Below are 21,509 nucleotides of genomic sequence, written 5' to 3' on the forward strand. Positions count from 1 at the left end.
CTTAACAGTTGTTCTAGAGATGGGTCTGCTGCTAGAACTCTGTGTGGCATTCATCTGGTCTCTGATCTGAGCTGCTGTTAACTTGTAATTTCTGAGGCTGGTGACTCGGATGAACTTATCCTCAGAAGCAGAGGTGACTCTTGGTCTTCCTTTCCTGGGTCGGTCCTCATGTGTGCCAGTTTCGTTGTAGCGCTTAATGGTTTTTGCGACTCCACTTGGGGACACATTTAAAGTTTTTGCAATTTTCCGGACTGACTGACCTTCATTTCTTAAAGTAATGATGGCCACTCGTTTTTCTTTAGTTAGCTGATTGGTTCTTGCCATAATATGAATTTTAACAGTTGTCCAATAGGGCTGTCGGCTGTGTATTAACCTGACTTCTGCACAACACAACTGATGGTCCCAACCCCATTGATAAAGCAAGAAATTCCACTAATTAACCCTGATAAGGCACACCTGTGAAGTGGAAACCATTTCAGGTGACTACCTCTTGAAGCTCATGGAGAGAATGCCAAGAGTGTGCAAAGCAGTAATCAGAGCAAAGGGTGGCTATTTTGAAGAAACTAGAATATAAAACATGTTTTCAGTTATTTCACCTTTTTTTGTTAAGTACATAACTCCACATGTGTTCATTCATAGTTTTGATGCCTTCAGTGAGAATCTACAATGTAAATAGTCATGAAAATAAAGAAAACGCATTGAATGAGAAGGTGTGTCCAAACTTTTGGCCTGTACTGTAGGTGTATTAAATGTACTTAAATAAATAAAGTGGAAATTTAAAAAAGAAATAAAAAAAAAACGTAGTCTAGATACAGGACTTCTTTAACCCTTTCTATTCCCTTGTCCTTTACCCTTGCCTCACTCATGAAGTCATAGTCAGAATGAAATATTGTAGAGGAGTGGGTTACAACTGAGGAACTGCATCTTGTGTGAGGTGTGATTTGAGACATTGCCAAATTGTGGTATATTGTGGGAGTCTGCCCTTCAAGACATATCCTTTCCAAGTGTAGTGTACTGGGTCACGTAGCCACATATTGTAGGCTGGAACTTTTGTTCCTTTCCATGACATTAGTAATAGCTTATTTGCTGTAATGATACAGTAGGAGAGGAATTTTTGTTGGGCAGTGGAGAGTTGTCTTAACGCTTCAGATACACCCAGAATGAATAACATAGGCTCTGGTTCTAGTAAAATATAAATAATTTCTGAGATGCTGTTGAAAACATCGGACCAAAAAGATGCAACCTTAGGGCACAAGACAAAGCTGTGAGAAAGGGTTGCTTCTGAGGTTTGACATTTATCTCAAGCTGGTGACACGTTTGAATATATGTTGTGTATTTTGGCCTTGGAGTAGTGAAGTCTCTTCTTGCTCACCGGCTCTGAAGTCACTGACAGTCAAAGGCAGACCGCACTTTCTACCAAGGGAATGTACATCAGTCATTATCACAGTGGTGCACATTCCCCCACAAGTGAATACAGAGGCTGCCTTGTCAGATCTTTGCAAAGACCTGAACTGTCTACAGACTGTTGACCCTGACGCTGTGCTCATTGTTGCAACATTTAAGTCAGGCTAACCTGAAGAAGGTTAGGCCTGACTTCCATCAACATGTTAACTGTGCCACAGTGGGAGTAAGGACTCTGGATCACTGCTATACAGCATTCAGTGGTGGCTACTTTCTCTGTTTGGAAAGAGCGACCATGCGGCCAATTTGCTGAGGTCAAAGTATGTTGACAAACTATGACACATGCTCCAAGTGACATGAGAGGTCAGGACATGGTCAGGCCAATCAGAGGCTGCCCTGCAGGCTGCACAGCCTTCACATTAGGGCTATAGTCGGAAAACAAAACGAATTATAAAGCAGCAGACAACAATGTAAGAAGAGCAGTAAAAGAGGCAACAAGGCACATCAGGAAGAAATTCCAAAACTACAATTCCAAAGGGCAATGTGAGAAGCGTGTGGCAAGGTCTAAGAAGTATGACAGAGTATGGCCACTACCCCTCCTTTTAAAGTGCTGATGTATCTGTAGTGATAGAGCTCAGTAACTTTAATTCTTGGTTTGAGACCATCAGCAGCCAACAAGCAAAAACGGCTACAGAGATTAATGGATGGGTGAGTGCACCTTTCACACCTATCACCCTTTCTGAGCATGATGTCAGGATGATGTAGGTGAAGAGTCTCAGTCATCCAGGTCATGGTAATGGTAAACACTATATCGAAGGTAACTGGACTTGCTTGAATTTGTTGAAGACATTTAACCCCTCATCCAAGAAGCTTCTGTAGTTCTACAGAAGAACCAAAGATGTAATTTAGATTTTGGGTCTGGTTGTTTCTGGTTTGTTAGATGTATAAAACATCTTATAGCCCACTGGGTTGTTAGCTTCCAGCTTTAGCTAATGTTAGTTAGCTGCTTAGATAGCACATACACATAAACACACACACACACACACACACACACACACACACACACACATATATATATATATACAGTACAGGCCAAAAGTTTGGACACACCTTCTCATTCAATGCGTTTTCTTTATTTACATTGTAGATTCTCACTGAAGGCATCAAAACTATGAATGAACACATGTGGAGTTATGTACTTAACAAAAAAAGGTGAAATAACTGAAAACATGTTTTATATTCTAGTTTCTTCAAAATAGCCACCCTTTGCTCTGATTACTGCTTTGCACACTCTTGGCATTCTCTCCATGAGCTTCAAGAGGTAGTCACCTGAAATGGTTTCCACTTCACAGGTGTGCCTTATCAGGGTTAATTAGTGGAATTTCTTGCTTTATCAATGGGGTTGGGACCATCAGTTGTGTTGTGCAGAAGTCAGGTTAATACACAGCCGACAGCCCTATTGGACAACTGTTAAAATTTATATTATGGCAAGAACCAGTCAGCTAACTAAAGAAAAACGAGTGGCCATCATTACTTTAAGAAATGAAGGTCAGTCAGTCTGGAAAATTGCAAAAACTTTAAATGTGTCCCCAAGTGGAGTCGCAAAAACCATCAAGCGCTACAACGAAACTGGCACACATGAGGACCGACCCAGGAAAGGAAGACCAAGAGTCACCTCTGCTTCTGAGGATAAGTTCATCCGAGTCACCAGCCTCAGAAATGGCAAGTTAACAGCAGCTCAGATCAGAGACCAGATGAATGCCACACAGAGTTCTAGCAGCAGACCCATCTCTAGAACAACTGTTAAGAGGAGACTGCGCGAATCAGGCCTTCATGGTCAAATAGCTGCTAGGAAACCACTGCTAAGGAGAGGCAACAAGCAGAAGAGATTTGTTTGGGCCAAGAAACACAAGGAATGGACATGAGACCAGTGGAAATCTGTGCTTTGGTCTGATGAGTCCAAATTTGAGATCTTTGGTTCTTTGTGAGACGCAGAAAAGGTGAACGGATGGATTCCACATGCCTGGTTCCCACTGTGAAGCATGGAGGAGGAGGTGTGATGGTGTGGGGGTGTTTTGCTGGTGACACTGTTGGGGATTTATTCAAAATTGAAGGCACACTGAACCAGCATGGCTACCACAGCATCCTGCAGCGACATGCCATCCCATCCGGTTTGCGTTTAGTTGGACGATCATTTATTTTTCAACAGGACAATGACCCCAAACACACCTCCAGGCTGTGTAAGGGCTATTTGACCAAGAAGGAGAGTGATGGACCTGAACCCAATCAAGATGGTTTGGGGTGAACTGGACCGCAGAGTGAAGGCAAAGGGGCCAACAAGTGCTAAACACCTCTGGGAACTCCTTCAAGACTGTTGGAAAACCATTTCAGGTGACTACCTCTTGAAGCTCATGGAGAGAATGCCAAGAGTGTGCAAAGCAGTAATCAGAGCAAAGGGTGGCTATTTTGAAGAAACTAGAATATAAAACATGTTTTCAGTTATTTCACCTTTTTTTGTTAAGTACATAATTCCACATGTGTTCATTCATAGTTTTGATGTCTTCAGTGAGAATCTACAATGTAAATAGTCATGAAAATAAAGAAAACGCATTGAATGAGAAGGTGTGTCCAAACTTCTGGCCTGTACTGTGTATATATATATATATATATATATATATATATATATATATTAGGGATGGGCTGATCCGATCCAGTATCGGAGTACAAGTTGGATTTAGGGCCATGACACAGTTGGCACATGTTGCTGATGTAGGCTACTATTTAATATGCCAGAGCATGTTATAATGACAAATGCTGGTTTAGACAGTTTGCATAAAAGCAGACAGGTTTAAGTTGGATGTCTTTAGTTTTCTTCAACAAGCTGAAGTCAGTTCAGGGTGCCTATGTATCATCTTGGTACTCTGGAAAGTGTAGAAGAGTTTCCTGTTGGGAAGCTTCGTTTTAGCCAATTCTGTTGCTCATCATCATATCAGTCTAGGAATGCAAGGAATGGTCTACTCTCATCATCGATGCAGAAGTTGACTTGTGGTGTCACACGGTCAGGACTGCTTGTTTAGCTTCATCATGGAATTATGGCCCAGTGTATGCCAGTTGTTTTGTTAACTGTGAAATGAGCATGCATCACCAGATGCTGGTCTAAATAGCAGGGGCTGAGTCATAGTTATATTGCTGTCAAAACAGCTGCAGCCATTGCTTGACTAAATAAGAGTCTAAGATTACAGGAACATTGCACACCGTTGAAAAGCTTCTGAGAATGCACCTTGAATTTCTGGGTCCTTAAAATAGTTTAAAGTTTTTTTACTATGTTAAAGTGAGCAACCATAGACGATAAGATTTCACATTGGAATTGAAATTTCTCAAAAACAGTGTGTCATGCATGCCTATGTTAAACATTCTCTTGAACACATGAGGATCTGTCTGCCAAGGCTCACACAGATGTACACACAATTTCTGTTAAAAAAAAATCCCCTCGCAAATCGCCCCGAGTCTCAGAGCCTCTGTCTGTCACTCCAGGCCTGACACCAGCTCCCTTAATCCCCACCACCCCATACCGACGCCATTGTACCACCACCAGCATATCATCAGCATTGTTCTAAGGGTTGCAATCTTACCAATGAAGCACACTTGCTCTCAAGGCAACGACACTCAATCTCCAGTTGTTGAAAAGATGAAGAAATATGAGAATATTTCGAACTTACTTGCCTACCCTTTTGTTTTACTTAGCAATGACATTTTTTTCTGGTAGTGTGGGTGGGGTAGGGCTATGAGCATGTGATATTGAATGCAAGTTCAAAGAGTATTGAAACACGATCTTTAGTGAAGAATGTGTCTGAGGCTCGCAGAGGAGACTTGAGACATAATTTTCTATGAAAGTGGAGTGACTGTGTGTAAGATTTAGATTTTCAACAAGAGTTGAGACCAAGCAGTATGTTTTAGTCATCTGTATAATGGCGAAATATTACACAGCTTTCCAATACAGTTTTAGTAAGTAATTCTTTTTGTATGTGTTTTGTTTTAAATGACAATATTTTGTTCTACAGAATACATACGACAGACACATGACAGATTTGTTAAATTTATTTTTCATTTCCTAAATCAAGGTTAGGTAGGTAGATAGATAGGGCAGATGCAATAGATACAGTAGATTAATTGCTTCTTGAATGATTAATTGATTTTGTCAATTGCTAATTAAATTGTTTAATCCTATAAGGAAAAATGCAGTGTTACAGCAGCAGTCATATAAATCACAAAGGAAATGAGGTAGGCAAGAAGCAAAATGTAACAAAGCCCCTAACTAAAACCAGGACCATAAGCTTCAACCTTAAAGCTAACTAACTATATATGTATTGGATTTATTAATCTGATTGGTATTAAAATGTCCTAACTCAGTCTTTCAGAAGTCTAAGAAAATGTTTGGGACATTGAAAGTAGAGTTCTAGGAATCCTTGTTTACTGACGCTGCATTGTAAAATCTCAAAATAATTGGTAGCATCTATTCTTTTTTAACAATTTACCAAATGCCTCTTGCATTAATGTCAGACAGACCAGGGTAGCGGAACCAACAAAAATCATGTTTTATATTACAGTCACAGTAAACACTTGTGCAAAAATGTCCCTTACCCCCTTACTTTTTTTTTTTTCTAATTTAAGTTTTTGTTAAATTGGTTTCATATTTAATTACTTGTGGCTTTAAAAAAGTCAATTAAAAAAAAAAATCTAACATGCCCTAAGCTGTAGGGACCCTGTTATACACTGTACTATTATGGTGCCTTTATAATATACTGTGCCTCAATAACCAAATTATTTAACACCGATTCAGGCTAATCATGAAAATACTTATATTCTGTTGATAGTCACATTAATTACAAACATGTCACCAATAAAACCACATCTCTTGATGCTCCAAGGGAATGTCTGATTAATGTGCTGACTTTATATATCAGTTCATTGTGTTAGCGTAAAATCAGAACTGATGTTAGGATATAACTGACTGTGCCTTCAGAGTAGATATGAGTGGTAAATGGACAGAAAGTATCACAACACTGGTCTTATCAAGTACTGCCATCTCCTGGCTAGTAAGAAATACAAAAAATCCTCTGGATTCAGATTTTCTTAAACAAGGTTTCTGAACATTAGGTTTGCATGTGTGCTTTATATTCAGATCTTTGCTTTATCTCCCTACAATGAGAAATATACTGTTTGGTGTATGCAGACAAGATGTCAGTACTTCATTGTGATACTTGTTGAATGATTCATGATACCATTTTATGTCTTGTAAGCTTTCAGCAAGGGATAGAGTGTGTTGGTGTTTAGGGTCAGTTTAGGTTTTCACACATTACACAACCAGTCCTCTCTAATCCTGCAGTGAGAAAACTGCCTCCAGCAGCCGGTTGTGTTCCAGTTTATCCTGGGGGTTGTGTTGAATACCATCATCCCCTCCAGTGTGTCACCCCGAACCTTTTCCTCTCGTGTCTCCAACATGTCCCTTGCATTCTTTTTTACTTTTTTTTTTATCATTACTTGACTAAGGCCCGAGAGGAAGGGAAAGGAAATCATCTCCTACACACACACACTTATTTCATTCACCCATTTCATTTAGTTTGAGGTAATTTCTCTCAATCTTTTGCCTGAGGTCTAGTGGCATGGAGGGAGTAGTAACCCAAGCCTCAGTGCTGACAGATATCCACATCCCTGCTGTATCCTCTCTTTTCCCACTACTCATCTCTTCTCCCCTGTTCCTCCTTCGTTCTCCTTCTTTTTCTCTTGCCCAGCAGAGTCAGCAAAGCCCCTCACTGTGCTGCTAGCAGCGGCATGGTCACTAGCCCACATAGGGCTCAGAGTGAGGCTCAGCTGAGGCTTAAGGTGCAGCCACTGCCAGAAGAGATGAGCTTAGAGTACAGCTGTAGCCTGCCTGTGATTTTAGGGTCGAATAAATTGTTATTGTTGAATAAAATGTCTGTTGCAATAAAAGGGAGAAGTTTATAATTAGCATTATGAAAATACAAGGAAAAATACATCACAATAAAAGTGAGAGGGAAAAAAAGAATAATGTTGATAAACAAAGAGGAAAGGCACACTGAAGCCACTCGCAACATAACCCCTCCCCTGCTATATTAAAACTACGTTACTACTGACACTAGAATGTATGTCACCTATTCTTAAGATAAGGGACAAAACAGGTTTTGAATTTTTTTTTTTTTTTAAATACACACTATATTTATTGGAATTGGATATTTTTGTAGAGAAAAGTCTTAACTATTTAACTATGTAAAGGAACAGGTTCTAAATAAAAATACTTTTTAAGGAAAGTAAACATGTTTCACTGTAGAGCTTGATGTGTGTCAACTCCGTCTGAACCACTAAAAAGTCTACAATTATAATTCTTCCAGTCCAAAAAGAATCTTAGGTCCTGACATACATTGGAATAGTGTTTAGTTACACTGACATGTAATAAAATACAATATATAAACTTGTGTTGTGATTTCACGCTATTCTGAACACCCAAATCTCTTAATGTCTGCATTTAAATCTTTGTTTTTAATTTTAATACCATAAAAACAATTTTCTTAGATAAATAAGACATAAGATGATGCAGATTAGATAATCCTTTACTACATAAGCAACATCTACTAAAAAAAGAATTAACATTTTCTTTTTCAAAAATCAACAAAAACATACATCTGGCGATGTTGATTAAGAACTGACGGTGTTTACAAAAACTTACGGTGTTGACAATAAACTGTGCATTACTGATTAATAAACAAATGTGACTTTAAACAGATTGAGGTGACAATAGATGAAGAACAAACTATTTTTCTCTTTTATTGAACATAAATAACAACTAACAGTTGGCAAACATCCTGGAAATTACACAGTTTCCAACTATCTTCAAAATCTATGTTTTTGGTGATATCTAGTGGTGAAATGGATTAGGTAGAAATTTAATGTAGCATTTTTAGTCATGTTAAATTAGTGAAATTAGAAAATAACAAATATTAAATTTTCTGACATCAGAACAAGCCCTTTATATCTACTCTCCGCATAGGCTGCCATTCAGTGTAAAATTCGGTTTCACCACTATATGATGCTAAAATCAACACACTGGCCCTTCAATTTCATATGTATGTATATAAATATATAATATAAATGCTGGGAAAGTTACATGATAATCAGTAGACCACAAAGCTTGTCCATGCTCTACAAGTCAGAAGTGTAGGGTATCTAGTACGAGCTTAGATAACGTAATTTATGCTAAAATAAACATAAATAAATCCCTGAAATACAATACAACAATTTACTATGTTCACAGTTAATATTATATTCGCATATTTAGAGGTTATAGGTGGATTTGTCAACTCCAACAGCTTACATGTCAACTCCGTCAAGCATAAACCTGACGGAGTTGACATGTGACAGAGTTGACAAAAGGGAATGTATTTTGAGGACACAACTTTGATAGGCGGATCTTTAAGGAAAATATTGTTTGATGTACACTTTAAGCATTGTTTTATAAATATAGAACCATTCTTTTTTATTTGACATATATATTTGTACAATGCTATATATATTTTTTAAGTTTTTCTTGGGTGGGTCAATATTGTGACCTCTTGTTGAGGACAAGTACAATAACATGGACCTCTTAACTACAGACCAGACATTTAAACAGATTTGCCAAACAACAGTTAAAAGTGGGTTATAAAAATGACTTTGGTATATGCATTTCCTTCAGATTTAACTTTTGTAAGTATGTAAATCATCAATCAATTTCAATCAATTTTATTTATATGCCCAATATCACAGATCACAATTTGCCTCACAGGGCTTTACAGCGTACGACATCCCTCTGTTCTTTGGACCCTCGCAGCGGATAAGGAAAGACTCCCCAAAAAAAACCTTTAATGGGGGAAAAAAATGGTAAAAACCTCAGGAAGAGCAACTGAGCACTGGGTGAGGCTGGGTTGCTCGGTGTATTATAGGGGTTCCCCCGAGAAGGAGAAGAAGGAGAAGAGCCTGATCGCTGAAGGCTCTGGCTCCTGATCTACTTTTGGTAACTTTAGGGACCACAAGTAATCCTGCATTCTCAGAGCGTAGTGTTCTGGTGGGATAACATGGCACTATGAGCTCTCTAAGATATGATGGAGCCTTACCATTTAGAGCTTTATAAGTTAACAGTAGGATTTTAAATTCAATTCTGGATTTTACAGGGAGCCAGTGCAGAGAAGCTATAACAGAAGAGATATGATCTTGTTTCTTAGTTCCTGTTAGTACACGTGCCGTTGCATTCTGAATTAGCTGGAGAGTTTTTAAAGACTTATTAGAGCTACCTGATAATAGGGAGTTACAGTAATCCAGCCTAGAGGTAACAAAAGCATGGACCAATTTTTATGCATCTTTTCAGGTCAGGATAGGCCTAATTTTCACTATGCAGATGAAAAAACGCAGTCCATGAGGTTTGTTTTAAATGGGTGTTAAAAGACAATCCTTGGTCAAATATTACTTCAGTTTTGTCTCAATTTAACATAAGGAAATTGGTGCTCATCCAGGTTTTTATGTCTTTAAGGCAATTATGAAGTTTAGACAATTGATTAGTTTCTCCTGGCTTCATCGATAAATACAATTGTGTATCATCCGCATAACAATGGAAATTTACAGAGTAATTTCTAATGACGTTACCTAAAGGAAGCATATATAGAGTAAATAGGATTGGTCCGAGCACAAAACCTTGTGGAACTCCAAAACAAACGTTAGTACCTAAGGATGATTCATCGTGAACATGAACAAACTGAAAATGATCAGATAAATAAGATTTAAACCAGCTTAGTGCAGAATCTTTTAAGCCAATTAAATGTTCCAGTCTCTGTAGCAGAATTTGATGGTCAGTTGTGTCAAATGCTGCGCTAAGATCTAATAAAAAAGTACTGAGACGAGTCCTTTGTCTGAAGCAGTCAGAAGATCATTTGTAATTTTAACTAGTGCTGTGTCAGTGCTATGATGCAAAATCCTGACTGAAATTCTTTAAATAAATTATTATCATGGAGAAAATCACACAGCTGGTCTGCGACTACTTTCTCAAGAATCTTTGAAAGAAAAGGTAAGATTAGATATTGGTCTATAGTTGGCTAACACGTCTGGATCCAGGGTGGGCTTTTTTAGGAGAGGTTTAATTATAGCTACCTTAAAAGACTGTGGTACATAGCCTGTTAATAAAGATATATTGATCATGTCTAACAAGTGAGTGTTAACTAAAGGTAAGACTTCCTTAAGTAGCCTTGTTGGGATGGGGTCTAAGAGACACGTTGATGATTTAGATTAAGAAATCACTGCAGTCAGTTGTTGAGAAGAAATCGGGGAGGAGCAATCTAGATATACAGGTCTCATTAAAAAAGCTCATAAAATCATTACTGCTAAGGGCTAAAGGAATACAAGGCTCAATAGAGCTGTGACTCAGTCAGCCTGGCTACAGCAGAGTCCTGCACGGGTCCAATTTTCAAGATCCGCCCCGCCTCAACCCGGGGACGTACAAAACCGCACCCGAACCGCAAACCCGCGCATCGGGCCAATTAGTACCGCAACCCGGTCCGACCCGTTGAAACGCGACCCGCAGCCCGACCCGTAATCCAGATTTAAAGTAATCATTTTGGGTCATGTTGGCTGAATATTGAACAGCATATCGCCACAGTTAAAGTGCCAGTGAGTAAACAACGACCTGAATGAAGCAGCTCTCACAATAAAAACCTGACTTCAGCTCCATCATCAACCCTCTGTGTTCTTCTTCCATATGAGCGTAAAAGCACTCGTTTGTTACGTTTAATGCTTTTAAACTTTTAATCTATGTAAAGGAACTTTTCATGTGTAATAATAGACTTACTTTCTGTCCAGAGCGACGTTCAGCAGTTACGAGCCATCACGTGTTTTTAGAATGCATCAAGGAGAGAAGTAATCCATCAGGGAAACACTTCAGAAACATTATAAAGTGAGTTGTACGTTTTATCCACTTATTTCTCAAATACCTAAATAATTGTTTACTGTTTTGGAAGCGGCGCTTGTTAGACGGTGGCAGCCATGTTGATTCTCTCGTCCAATCACAGATTGTGTTATTAGATGGTGAAACGCGTGTAAACAGCTGAACCAATGACCGTTGTGAAATAGCGGAAGCGATCCTCAGAGAGTAAATAATGACCAAGATAGTTATCTGTAGTTTACCGAACTAACTTATGTTTTTATTTTATTTTATTTATTATTATTTTATATTAATTTTGATGTGTTTATCTAAAACCCGCGATCTGACCCGCATGCTATTTTTTTCCACCCAGATCCGAACCCGCGGGTACCCGACCCAGTGCAGGACTCTGGGCTACAGTGCTGAAAAGAAACCTGGGGTTGTTCTTATTTTCTTCTATTAAAGCTCAAGATTTCAGGTTTTTATTGTCATTTTCACTGTGCATTTTCATACACAAGAGAACGAAATTATGTTTCTCAGTCAGTGACCACAGTGCAAAAATAAAAACATCAATAAAATCAAAATAAAATATAGCATAGTAAAATAATGAATATAACTAAAACTAAACTATATATATATATATATATATATATATATATATAATATAACTATAACTAAACAATCTGTATAAATTCTATCTAGTTAATAGAAGTAGTCCATTCTTTCAAAGTGCAGGTAGTGCATTCAGTCTCTTGACTTGGCAGGTGACTAGCTGTCAAGGATAAGAGTGTGTGTGGGTGTGTATGTGGGGATGCAGGGCAGTCCACTGATAAGTCTCATGGCCTGTGGAAAGAAGCTTTTCAGCTTCCTGCTGGTTTTGCAGGTGATGCTTCTGTACCTTCTCCCTGATGGCAAAAGGGAGAAGATGTGGTGGGAGGGGTGGAGTGGGTCCATGATGATGGAGGTGGCTCTGCTGATGCAGTGCTGCTGGTGTAGCTCCATCAGGCAGGGGAGTGGGGCACCAGTGATTTTGCTGGCTGTCTTGACCAGTCTGTTGAGCTGCTTTTTTTCCTGCGCGCTGCAGCACCCGAACCAGGAGGTTAAGCCATATGTCAGGATGCTTTCCACGGTGCCCCTGTAGAAGGTGGTGAGGTATGTGGTGGGGAGGCCTGTTTTCCTGAGTCTGCGAAGGGAGTGGAGCCGCTGCTGAGCTGCTTTTTTTTTTTTTTTTTTTTTTTTTTTTTAAAGCTGAGTAATAGTTTGCTCTGGTATTGTGGAGGCCCCTCTTATACGTTTTGAGACTGTTTGCCCTAACTAAACATGATTCTTCCAGTTTGGTCAATTGCCAATTCCTTTCAAATTTCTGCGATATTTGTTTTAACTTATGGGTTTGAGAGTGAGAGAGTCGAGTGTTGTTCGCAGCGAGCCTACGGTGCTATCGATAAGATGATCAATTTGGGAGAGTTTAAAGTCGGTATGGGAAACCTTTGTTACTGAAGGACATGGTATTAAATTTAACGACGAAGGAATCATTTCCTTAAATGATGATGAATTTATTGATTTTTCATTTAAATTAGACTTTTTTTTGTGGGACATGTTTTTTTCAAGAGTAATATATAAAAGAGAAAATAATACAAAAGCTCTGAGCAAAAAAATAGTTTCCTTTTTTGAAAATTCAACATTTTTATTGCAAAAATTGCATTTAATTGCAAAAACATTTGTCTGCAGTGTGCACATAAACAGTTGTGACAGATCAAATGATGCAGTCAGCTGCTTGCTCAGTTGAACATGGTGGAACCCTCTGCACAAAGCTGTCCAAAAGTAAAACTCTGCGACTTGAGAGTATAATTATTTTTATTTCATTTTTTATTTTCTGTGTAGATGAGTGTGTGAATGAGTGAATGACGGAATGAGGGTTGTGCACAAGTTAATGTGTGTGTGACTAACATAATAACATCAATGTAGCAAGGGCTTAAACAAATTGGCTACAGCATTTTATTCACCTTGTTGTGTCAGGTACGTGAACTTGAACTTGCATACACTGAATGTTTTCTACTTAGATGTTTGTAGCATTGAGGACGTGCTGTTGTGGTATGCTAACTCTGTTTTGCAATACATACTGAACTGTTTTCGTTTTATCTTGTAATGATCTCACACTCTACACTTTCTGTAGTGGTCTTTGGTGTGTCATGCGAAACACAGTGATATATAGTTGTACTGGATTTAACAAAGCCTCGAGGCAAATCTTTTTTTTTTTTTTAGTAATCGTTACAGAGGGATTGTTTCAGCCCTAGAATACATATCTCTGTTAAATGCCACAATCATGTACACAAGCAAAATAGCCGTCACTTACGAACCTTTCAGTCTTTCAGTCCCGCCAACAGTTACTGCTCACTGCTGTGGGTGTATGCTTTGTGCTAACATTAGCTACTGTTAGCTGCTGAATGAGAGGTATCCACCTTATTCCTGAGGGCACTAGATAATTTGCCTTCAGTTCAGCAAATACTGATTTACTTTTTAACAAATATTTAACAAATGACAACTTAATTTGCAGAAGAGAATGACACCTTGACTGACAGGTCCATCACTCAACATCAGTACATCATATCCCTGTCTTTCCCCTCTGACTTCATTCTCAATCTACATCGGAAAATTGCTCGTTATAAAATATACTCAGCAACATACCTTGAAACATGTATTTAGTCATTAGGGCTGAGAATATGTTACTGATTTACCCTACTTCCTTTATATCATATAAAAAAATGAATGCCAAAAGTTATTTCTTTTACTTCTACTCAATATACTATTACTGAAGTCTGCTGCTAAATTCAGCATCATGTTTCATTCAGAACACAGTTTTTAATTAATCAGAAGTTAAAAAAATGTAAAAACTGTGTCATTCACACAGACGAGCAAAGGGGTTAGCTGGGAAACATCACATTTATTCACTTTCAGTGCAGCTACAGTTAATACTGAATTATGTGTAATGTTTGCTAAATGTGTTAGTATCTCTTAATAAGTCAGAAATCAGAAATCATCTTTAGAAGGAGCAGATGTTTACCTTAGTTTGGGACATGTTTAAGTTAACAATATTTTAATGGAGCAAGGCAAGCTAATTGCTAGTGTGCTCAGTTGAATGCTTTGACACCACTTCTCTCGCCATCGTCTTTATAATTCACAGAGAAACCAAAGTGGCTCCAAACAGCAGACCTGTATGTTAATGGAGGATCTTCAATTTCTGGTCTGGTAATGGTGTTACTAATCATCTTGTATCAAGTTAGCTTAGCATAGGTACCTCCCAGTGTGTCTCCCAGAAAAACTCTGCCGTAGGCCTATGATAAGAAAGGGGTCTGGGGGAAAGCGATCACAGATGCAGTTGCCATGTATATTGCAAGAGATATGGTGCCCATATATAGGCTACTGTGAAAAAGCCAGGGTTTATTCACATGCTGAAAGTTTTGGACTCCAGGTATGTGCTACCAGGCCGCAATTTTTTTTTTTTTTTTAACTAGGAGGGGAAAAAATCGATTTAAATCGTGAATCGGATTTTTTGTGAAAAAACTGGAGATTTTTTTTTTTGCCATATTGCCCAGCCCTAGGATAATTCAACATATTGTCGGTTTGTAATGCTTACCTAACCGAAAGCCTTGCACCGAATGGTTTACTACGAATACATGTGTTGTTACATCCCTAGTAGTGCGCTTGTATAGGGCCTTTCTAGTCTTTACACCACTCAGAGCACTTTTACACTACTATCACCATCACCCAAGGGCTGAGGCTACCATACATGATGCCACCTGCTACTCAGTAACCATTCACACACAGCCATTGGGAACAATTTGGGGTTCAGTATCTTGCCCAAGGATACTAAGCAGGGCTGTGCAGTATACCGGTTCGTACCGAAAACCGGTATTTATTTTTGTTATGATATGAATTTTTCATATACCGCAATACCGGTAAATAGCCCAAACGTGTGCAGCAGAAAAGTGTTTCAGCGGGCCCATTTCACCGCTGCATACCATAGGCATGCTAAAGCCAGCCGAGAATGGCTGCTGGAGACAGTTCTGAAAGCGAAGTACACGATGACCCAGAAGAACTCATACCAAAAAGAGCAACTAGTAGCGGCGCACCACCGCTACTGAAATAAGACCACCGCTGCTGATTTTATTTTATTTTTTTCATCTTAGCTCTTTAGAAACTACCGGTATATTATTTGGCCTGTAGAACAGGTCTATACCTTGTCCTTTTATTAAACAAACTAAATAGCCTTATGTTATTTATCTTATTTACATGACGGCATGTTATTTCTGTCTCTACGTGGTTGCGCATTTACAATTCTCCTCTGCCCCCTGTATCACGCACAGCGGAGTTTCACCCCGATGCGCACACAAACAGGTCAGGCTGCATTTTCCTAACCGAAGATGACCCGAGTCCAAGACAATTATAACAGAGCACGGCACTAATGGAGTGGAGCCTGTGTTGCGTTCAGGCGTTGTCACGTAAATAACAAATTCCAGCACTTGAATAGGCCATAGCACAACACAGTAGCATGTCAAGTGGGCCGACCCGAGCAAAATACCGTCAAATACCGTGAAACTGATTTTTTTTAAAAACGCGATATGAAAATTTTGTCATACTGCCCAGCCCTAATACCAAGACATGTGGACTGGAGGAGCCAGGGATTAAACCGCCGATCTTGCTATTAGTGGCTACCCGCTCTACATCTGAGCCACAGTCACCCCTGAGTGTATTAAGTTACTTTATATATATGAAATGGGTGGTGATGTACATGTATACATACCATACATAACTACCCACCTCATGTATATGAAGCAACTGAATACATTACTCATTCATGATTTATTCCAGAACTCTCTGCACTACTGTATTCTTGTACAGCGATAACATTAACACTTTCATGTGTGTATTATTTGACGTTTATGTGTTACGCCAGCCTTATTGTCCTTGTTTTTGACTGTATGTCTATTCCTGTTGTTCCTGGAAATGGTTCTTAAACTTTATTAACGTACATTGAGGGAAACATGTCTGTAATTTCCTGTATGTGGCCAATACTTGGCTGATTTGATTGTATTTACACAAAAGGCACTAGGTCTCCTATATTCGTTAAATAAATTAATTCGGTGCAATTCCTATTGTGCACACCAACTGTGTAGCTAAAAGTGGGAGCAGAGCAGAGCAGCTGAAAGTTGATCTTGTGCCATTCAGAAGATGAATAGGTTAACAAACATATTTTCTTATCTCATGATGCAGCAGTCCCTTTGTTTGGTTTCTAAAGATGTATTGCGCTGGACGAATTCCAGCTCATCAGCCACGACAGGACAGTGGACAGCGGTAAGAGGAAAGGAGGAGGGCTGGCTGTGTTTGTGAAAGATAGATGGCGTAACTCTGGGCACATCACTATCAAGGAACAGCATTGCTGCAGGGACACTGAGCTGCTGGCTGTTGGCATGAGACCATATTATCTACCCAGGGAGTTTTCTCATGTCATTATGGTAGCAGTGTATGTCCCCCCGTCTGCAAAGGCTGAGTCTGCTTGTGATATTCTCCACTCTGTTACAAGTAGGCTGCAAACACAGCACCCTCAGGCCCTCCTTCTGATCTCTGGGGACTTCAATCACGCCTGTCCATCCACCACCCTGCCCACCTTCACCCAGTATGTTTCCTGCCACACCAGAGACAATAAAACACTGGATTTATTTTATGCCAGCTCCAACACCAAACCCTGGATTACTCCAGAGTTAAAAGCTCTCCTGAAGGAGAAACTGAGAGCAGGAGAGAGGAGGAGCAGAAGGCCGTGCAGAAGGAGCTACGGAGAAACATCAGGCGGGGAAAGGAAGAATATAAAAAGAAGATGGAGGAACAGCTGCAGCAGAGTGACGTCAGCGGAGTCTGGAGAGGTCTGAAAACCATCTCAGGACAAAAACATCCAGACTCTCAGGCCAGAAGCGACCAGCAGTGGGTGAATGATCTGAATCTGCTCTTCAATAGATTTGATCAGTCTGCCCCTCCCCTGGCCCAGACATCACGGCTGCAACCCCCCTCATCCTCACCTTCACCTTCCCCCCCACCTACACTCCTGGCACACTGCTTCGACACCTCCCCCACCCCCGCTCCCCCGGACATCTCACCACCCCCCACCCCTCCCCCCACCTCATCACCCCCACCCCTCAGCACACAGCCCCCTTGCTCCAGCTTGTCCTTCACTACCTGTCAGGTGAGAGATCAGCTGAGGAGGATAAAGACGAGGAAGGCTGCGGGTCCAGACGGCATCAGCTTCAGGCTCCTGAAGTCCTGCGCAGACCAACTGTGCGGGATAGTTGAAACCATCTTCAACCTGAGCCTGAGGCTTGGGAGAGTGCCACAGCTGTGGAAGACATCCTGCGTGGTATCTGTGCCCAAGACTCCGCACCCCAAGGACTACAGCAGCTTCAGACCGGTGGCATTAACATCACACCTCATGAAGACTCTGGAGCTCACCTGGAGAAACCCGGAAACTCTGTGAGAATCATGTTCTTTGATTTCTCCAGCGCTTTCAACACCATACAGCCTGCGCTTCTGAGGGACAAACTGGAGCACATAGGGGTGGCTAATCACCTCACATCCTGGATCCTGGACTACCTCACGGACTGGCTGCAGTATGTCAGGACCCAGGACTGTGTATAGGACTTGGTTGTCTGCAGTACGGGGGCCCCGCAGGGGACAGTGCTGGCACCGTTCCTCTTCACCCTCTACACTGCAGACTTTTCATACGACACCCCCACCTGTCATCTGCAGAAGTTCTCTGATGACTCTGCCATAGTCGGCCTCATCACAGATGCAGATGACAGGGAGTACAGAGAACTGAACCAGGACTTTGTGGACTGGTGCCTGAGGAACCACCTTCAGATCAACGCGTGGAAAACCGAAGAGCTGGTGGTGGATTTCCGCAGGCGCAGACTCCTCCCCCCAACACCGGTGAACATCCAGGGAAAGGACATTGAGATGGTGATATCTTATAAGTACCTGGGTGTTCATCTTAACAATAAACTGGACTAATCACATAACAGCACTGTACAGGAAAGGCCAAAGCAGACTCTACCTGCTGAGGCAGCTCAGGTCTTTTGGAGTGCAGGGGGTGCTCCTGAAGACCTTCTTTGACATTGTGGTGGCATCAGCCATCTTTTACGGAGTAGTCTGCTGGGGCAGCAGCGTCTCGGCTGCAGATAGGAAGAGACTGGACAAGCTGATCAAGAAGGCCAGCTCTGTCGTGGGATACTCTCTGGACTGTGTGCAGGTGGTGGGAGAAAGGAGGATGACAGCCAAGCTGTCATCTCTGAGGACTAATGACTCCCATCCTCTGCAGGAGGAGATAAAAGCTCTGGAGAGCTCCTTCAGCGATAGACTGATTCACCCAAAGTGTGTGAAGGAACGTTATAGCAGGTCCTTCCTGCCTGCTGCTGTCAGGCTACATAACCAGCACTGCTCACAGTAAACTGCACCATGGACACTTTAGGGACACTATGGACACTTTATAAACACCACAATAAGCATTGTTGTCCCCCATGTTGTTGTTTATTTGCACATTCAGTATTCACTTTAATCCATTGCTCACTTTTTATCCACTGCTCATTATTATTGTTATTATTATTACTATTATTATTATTTATTGCTGTTTCTTGTATTTTTTGTACTTTTTTTCTGCATGCCTAGTTTTTAAAAAAAAAAAAAATTAATATTGAAATCTTTAATTTGACTCTTTACCCTTGACTGCTGTAACACTGGAATTTCTCAATTGTGGCGTCAATAAAGGTGTACCTTATCTTATCTTATCTTATTGTCCCTCATGCAGAGTGCAGCTCCAGAGCTTTTTGTGTGTTGCCCTTGTAAAAAGCAGCCAATGGGCCCACTCGGCTTGCTCTCACTCACGCCATGTCTTTGATTTTTGTGGCCAGAGTTTGATATGACTTAGACTGCTTCATGTGGCAGCTGGTTCAAACCTCTATTGACTTTGCTCACATACCCTCAGGCACACACACACGCACTACTCATATTGAGCCTCTCCTTTCCTTAGTGTTATTTTAACAATGACTCCCCCCAAATCCTTGCTTTGGACGCCACTTGTATAGATAGTGCCAAGAGAAGGATTAGTGTTTTATACCACATATTAACATTCTGCTAGATCCCCTTGTGGTTTCAGTTTCTGTGGCTCAACACTGGATGAATTCAGTACAACTTCCCTGCTTGTTGTCATCCTCGCCTTTGATGGGGTGTTAACATTTCTCTGTCTTAATCACTCATACACCAGTTCTAAGCCATTAACCGATTTCTGACTGATAAACTCTCTGCACTCCAGGTCTTCACAACAGCTGCTAATTACCAAAATGTCCCAAACATTTGCTATGTGGGTAATTCCCAAAGAAATAACATTGTCTTCTAGTAATCACATGCTCACACATTAAGGTTCAGTGTCACTTCAAACCCTGAGCTGCCCATCTTTTCCACAATTCAGAGTCTTAATGTTGACAGGCTGCATTGTTGCTTTACTTTATAAAATCCTCATCTGTACCTCCCTTTCTCAGTCTCTCCCTCCATCCTTCCGCTCCCCTCTCTTTCTCCTCCCCGTGCTTATTAGTTAATGAATTGTTGCTCCTGAGGGCGATGGGAAAGGAAAACAGGCTGGCTCCAGGCAGAGAGCTGGCCAGCCACTCAGGTTTCAAAAACACTGGCTCCTGTTGCTCTGACAGCCAATTTGTCTCAGCCTGCCCCCAACAAAGGCCACATCTGGCCATTAGATCCCAGGGTTTGAAGGAAAATGTGAATAGACTGTACCAGATTTGTCCTGTTTTGTTTATGTGTTGAGCTGTTGGCACTGTGCTCTTGGTTGTGAGTTTACTAACACTCTCAGCCTACATTTACAGTAGTGCTGGAATGGTGACACAGTCTGATTTATTGTCATGTCTGGCCCAGAATGGTTTTCAGTGCCCAAAGTTCTCACTTCCATTCAGAAATTGAATTTAAATATTTGGAGTGGGTTTCAACCATATGTTTCACAGGTAGGGCTAGTCATACACTGCTCCACATCTTTTTCCTGACAGCCTACCAATGTATCCTGTCCTGTTTTATTCTAAAGTCTACCAAGCAATGAGAGAAGGAGAGGGAGTTCACACCACAGTCTCACCACCCTGCTGTGTTTCTAAAGCCTTCTTACTGCAGATATAACTAGGCCTCTGCAGGTTTGCTCTTTACCCCATTGCTGATAGAGGTTGTAGTGTAATATTCTTATACACTTGTCTTTTTGACTGTGAATCATTCATAGATAGGTTCCATGGATAAATAACTGCAGTATTGACAGTGTGGGCGATATGGCCCTAAAATTATGTCACAATATTTTAAGGTATTTTTGAGCTAATGATATTCTTGATAATATGACAAATGAGTAAAAAAAAAAAAAAAAAAAAAAATTGTTATCAATTTAAGGACGTAGAATGTCAACCTAACAGTTTGCCTTCAAATATTCAGTAAAAACTAAATAAAAATAATCTCTTATGTCTGTAGTATGTAAACAACAACAGTAAGAGTGAGATTCAGATTCTGTATACAATATTAATAGTACAGCAAGATAATATCTACCACAAATTACACATTTAAACAGTTCCAAAATAGAACAAATGTACCCTGGGATATCTCTCTCTCTCTCTCTCTCTCTCTCTCTCTCTCTCTCTCTCTCTCTCTCTCTCTCTCTCTATGTATGTATATATATCGTTTAGGATTCTGCTAATAAAAGAGAAGCAAATCACCTGTTGATATATATATATATATATATACAGTACAGGCCAAAAGTTTGGACACACCTTCTCATTCAATGCGTTTTCTTTATTTTCATGACTTGTAGATTCTCACTGAAGGCATCAAAACTATGAATGAACACATGTGGAGTTATGTACTTAACAAAAAAAGGTGAAATAACTGAAAACATGTTTTATATTCTAGTTTCTTCAAAATAGCCACCCTTTGCTCTGATTACTGCTTTGCACACTCTTGGCATTCTCTCCATGAGCTTCAAGAGGTAGTCACCTGAAATGGTTTCCACTTCACAGGTGTGCCTTATCAGGGTCAATTAGTGGAATTTCTTGCTTTATCAATGGGG

At 40.3% G+C, this 21,509-nt stretch overlaps 1 protein-coding gene across 2 annotated transcripts in view; it reads left to right on the top strand.

The window, feature by feature from the left end:
- gbf1 (golgi brefeldin A resistant guanine nucleotide exchange factor 1) overlaps window positions 1-21,509 on the top strand; it is a 239,332-nt gene that overhangs the window by 113,288 nt on the left and 104,535 nt on the right. The window lies entirely within an intron of this gene.

This window comes from Epinephelus fuscoguttatus, linkage group LG16, assembly GCF_011397635.1.
Source record: "Epinephelus fuscoguttatus linkage group LG16, E.fuscoguttatus.final_Chr_v1".
Lineage (NCBI taxonomy): Eukaryota > Metazoa > Chordata > Actinopteri > Perciformes > Serranidae > Epinephelus > Epinephelus fuscoguttatus.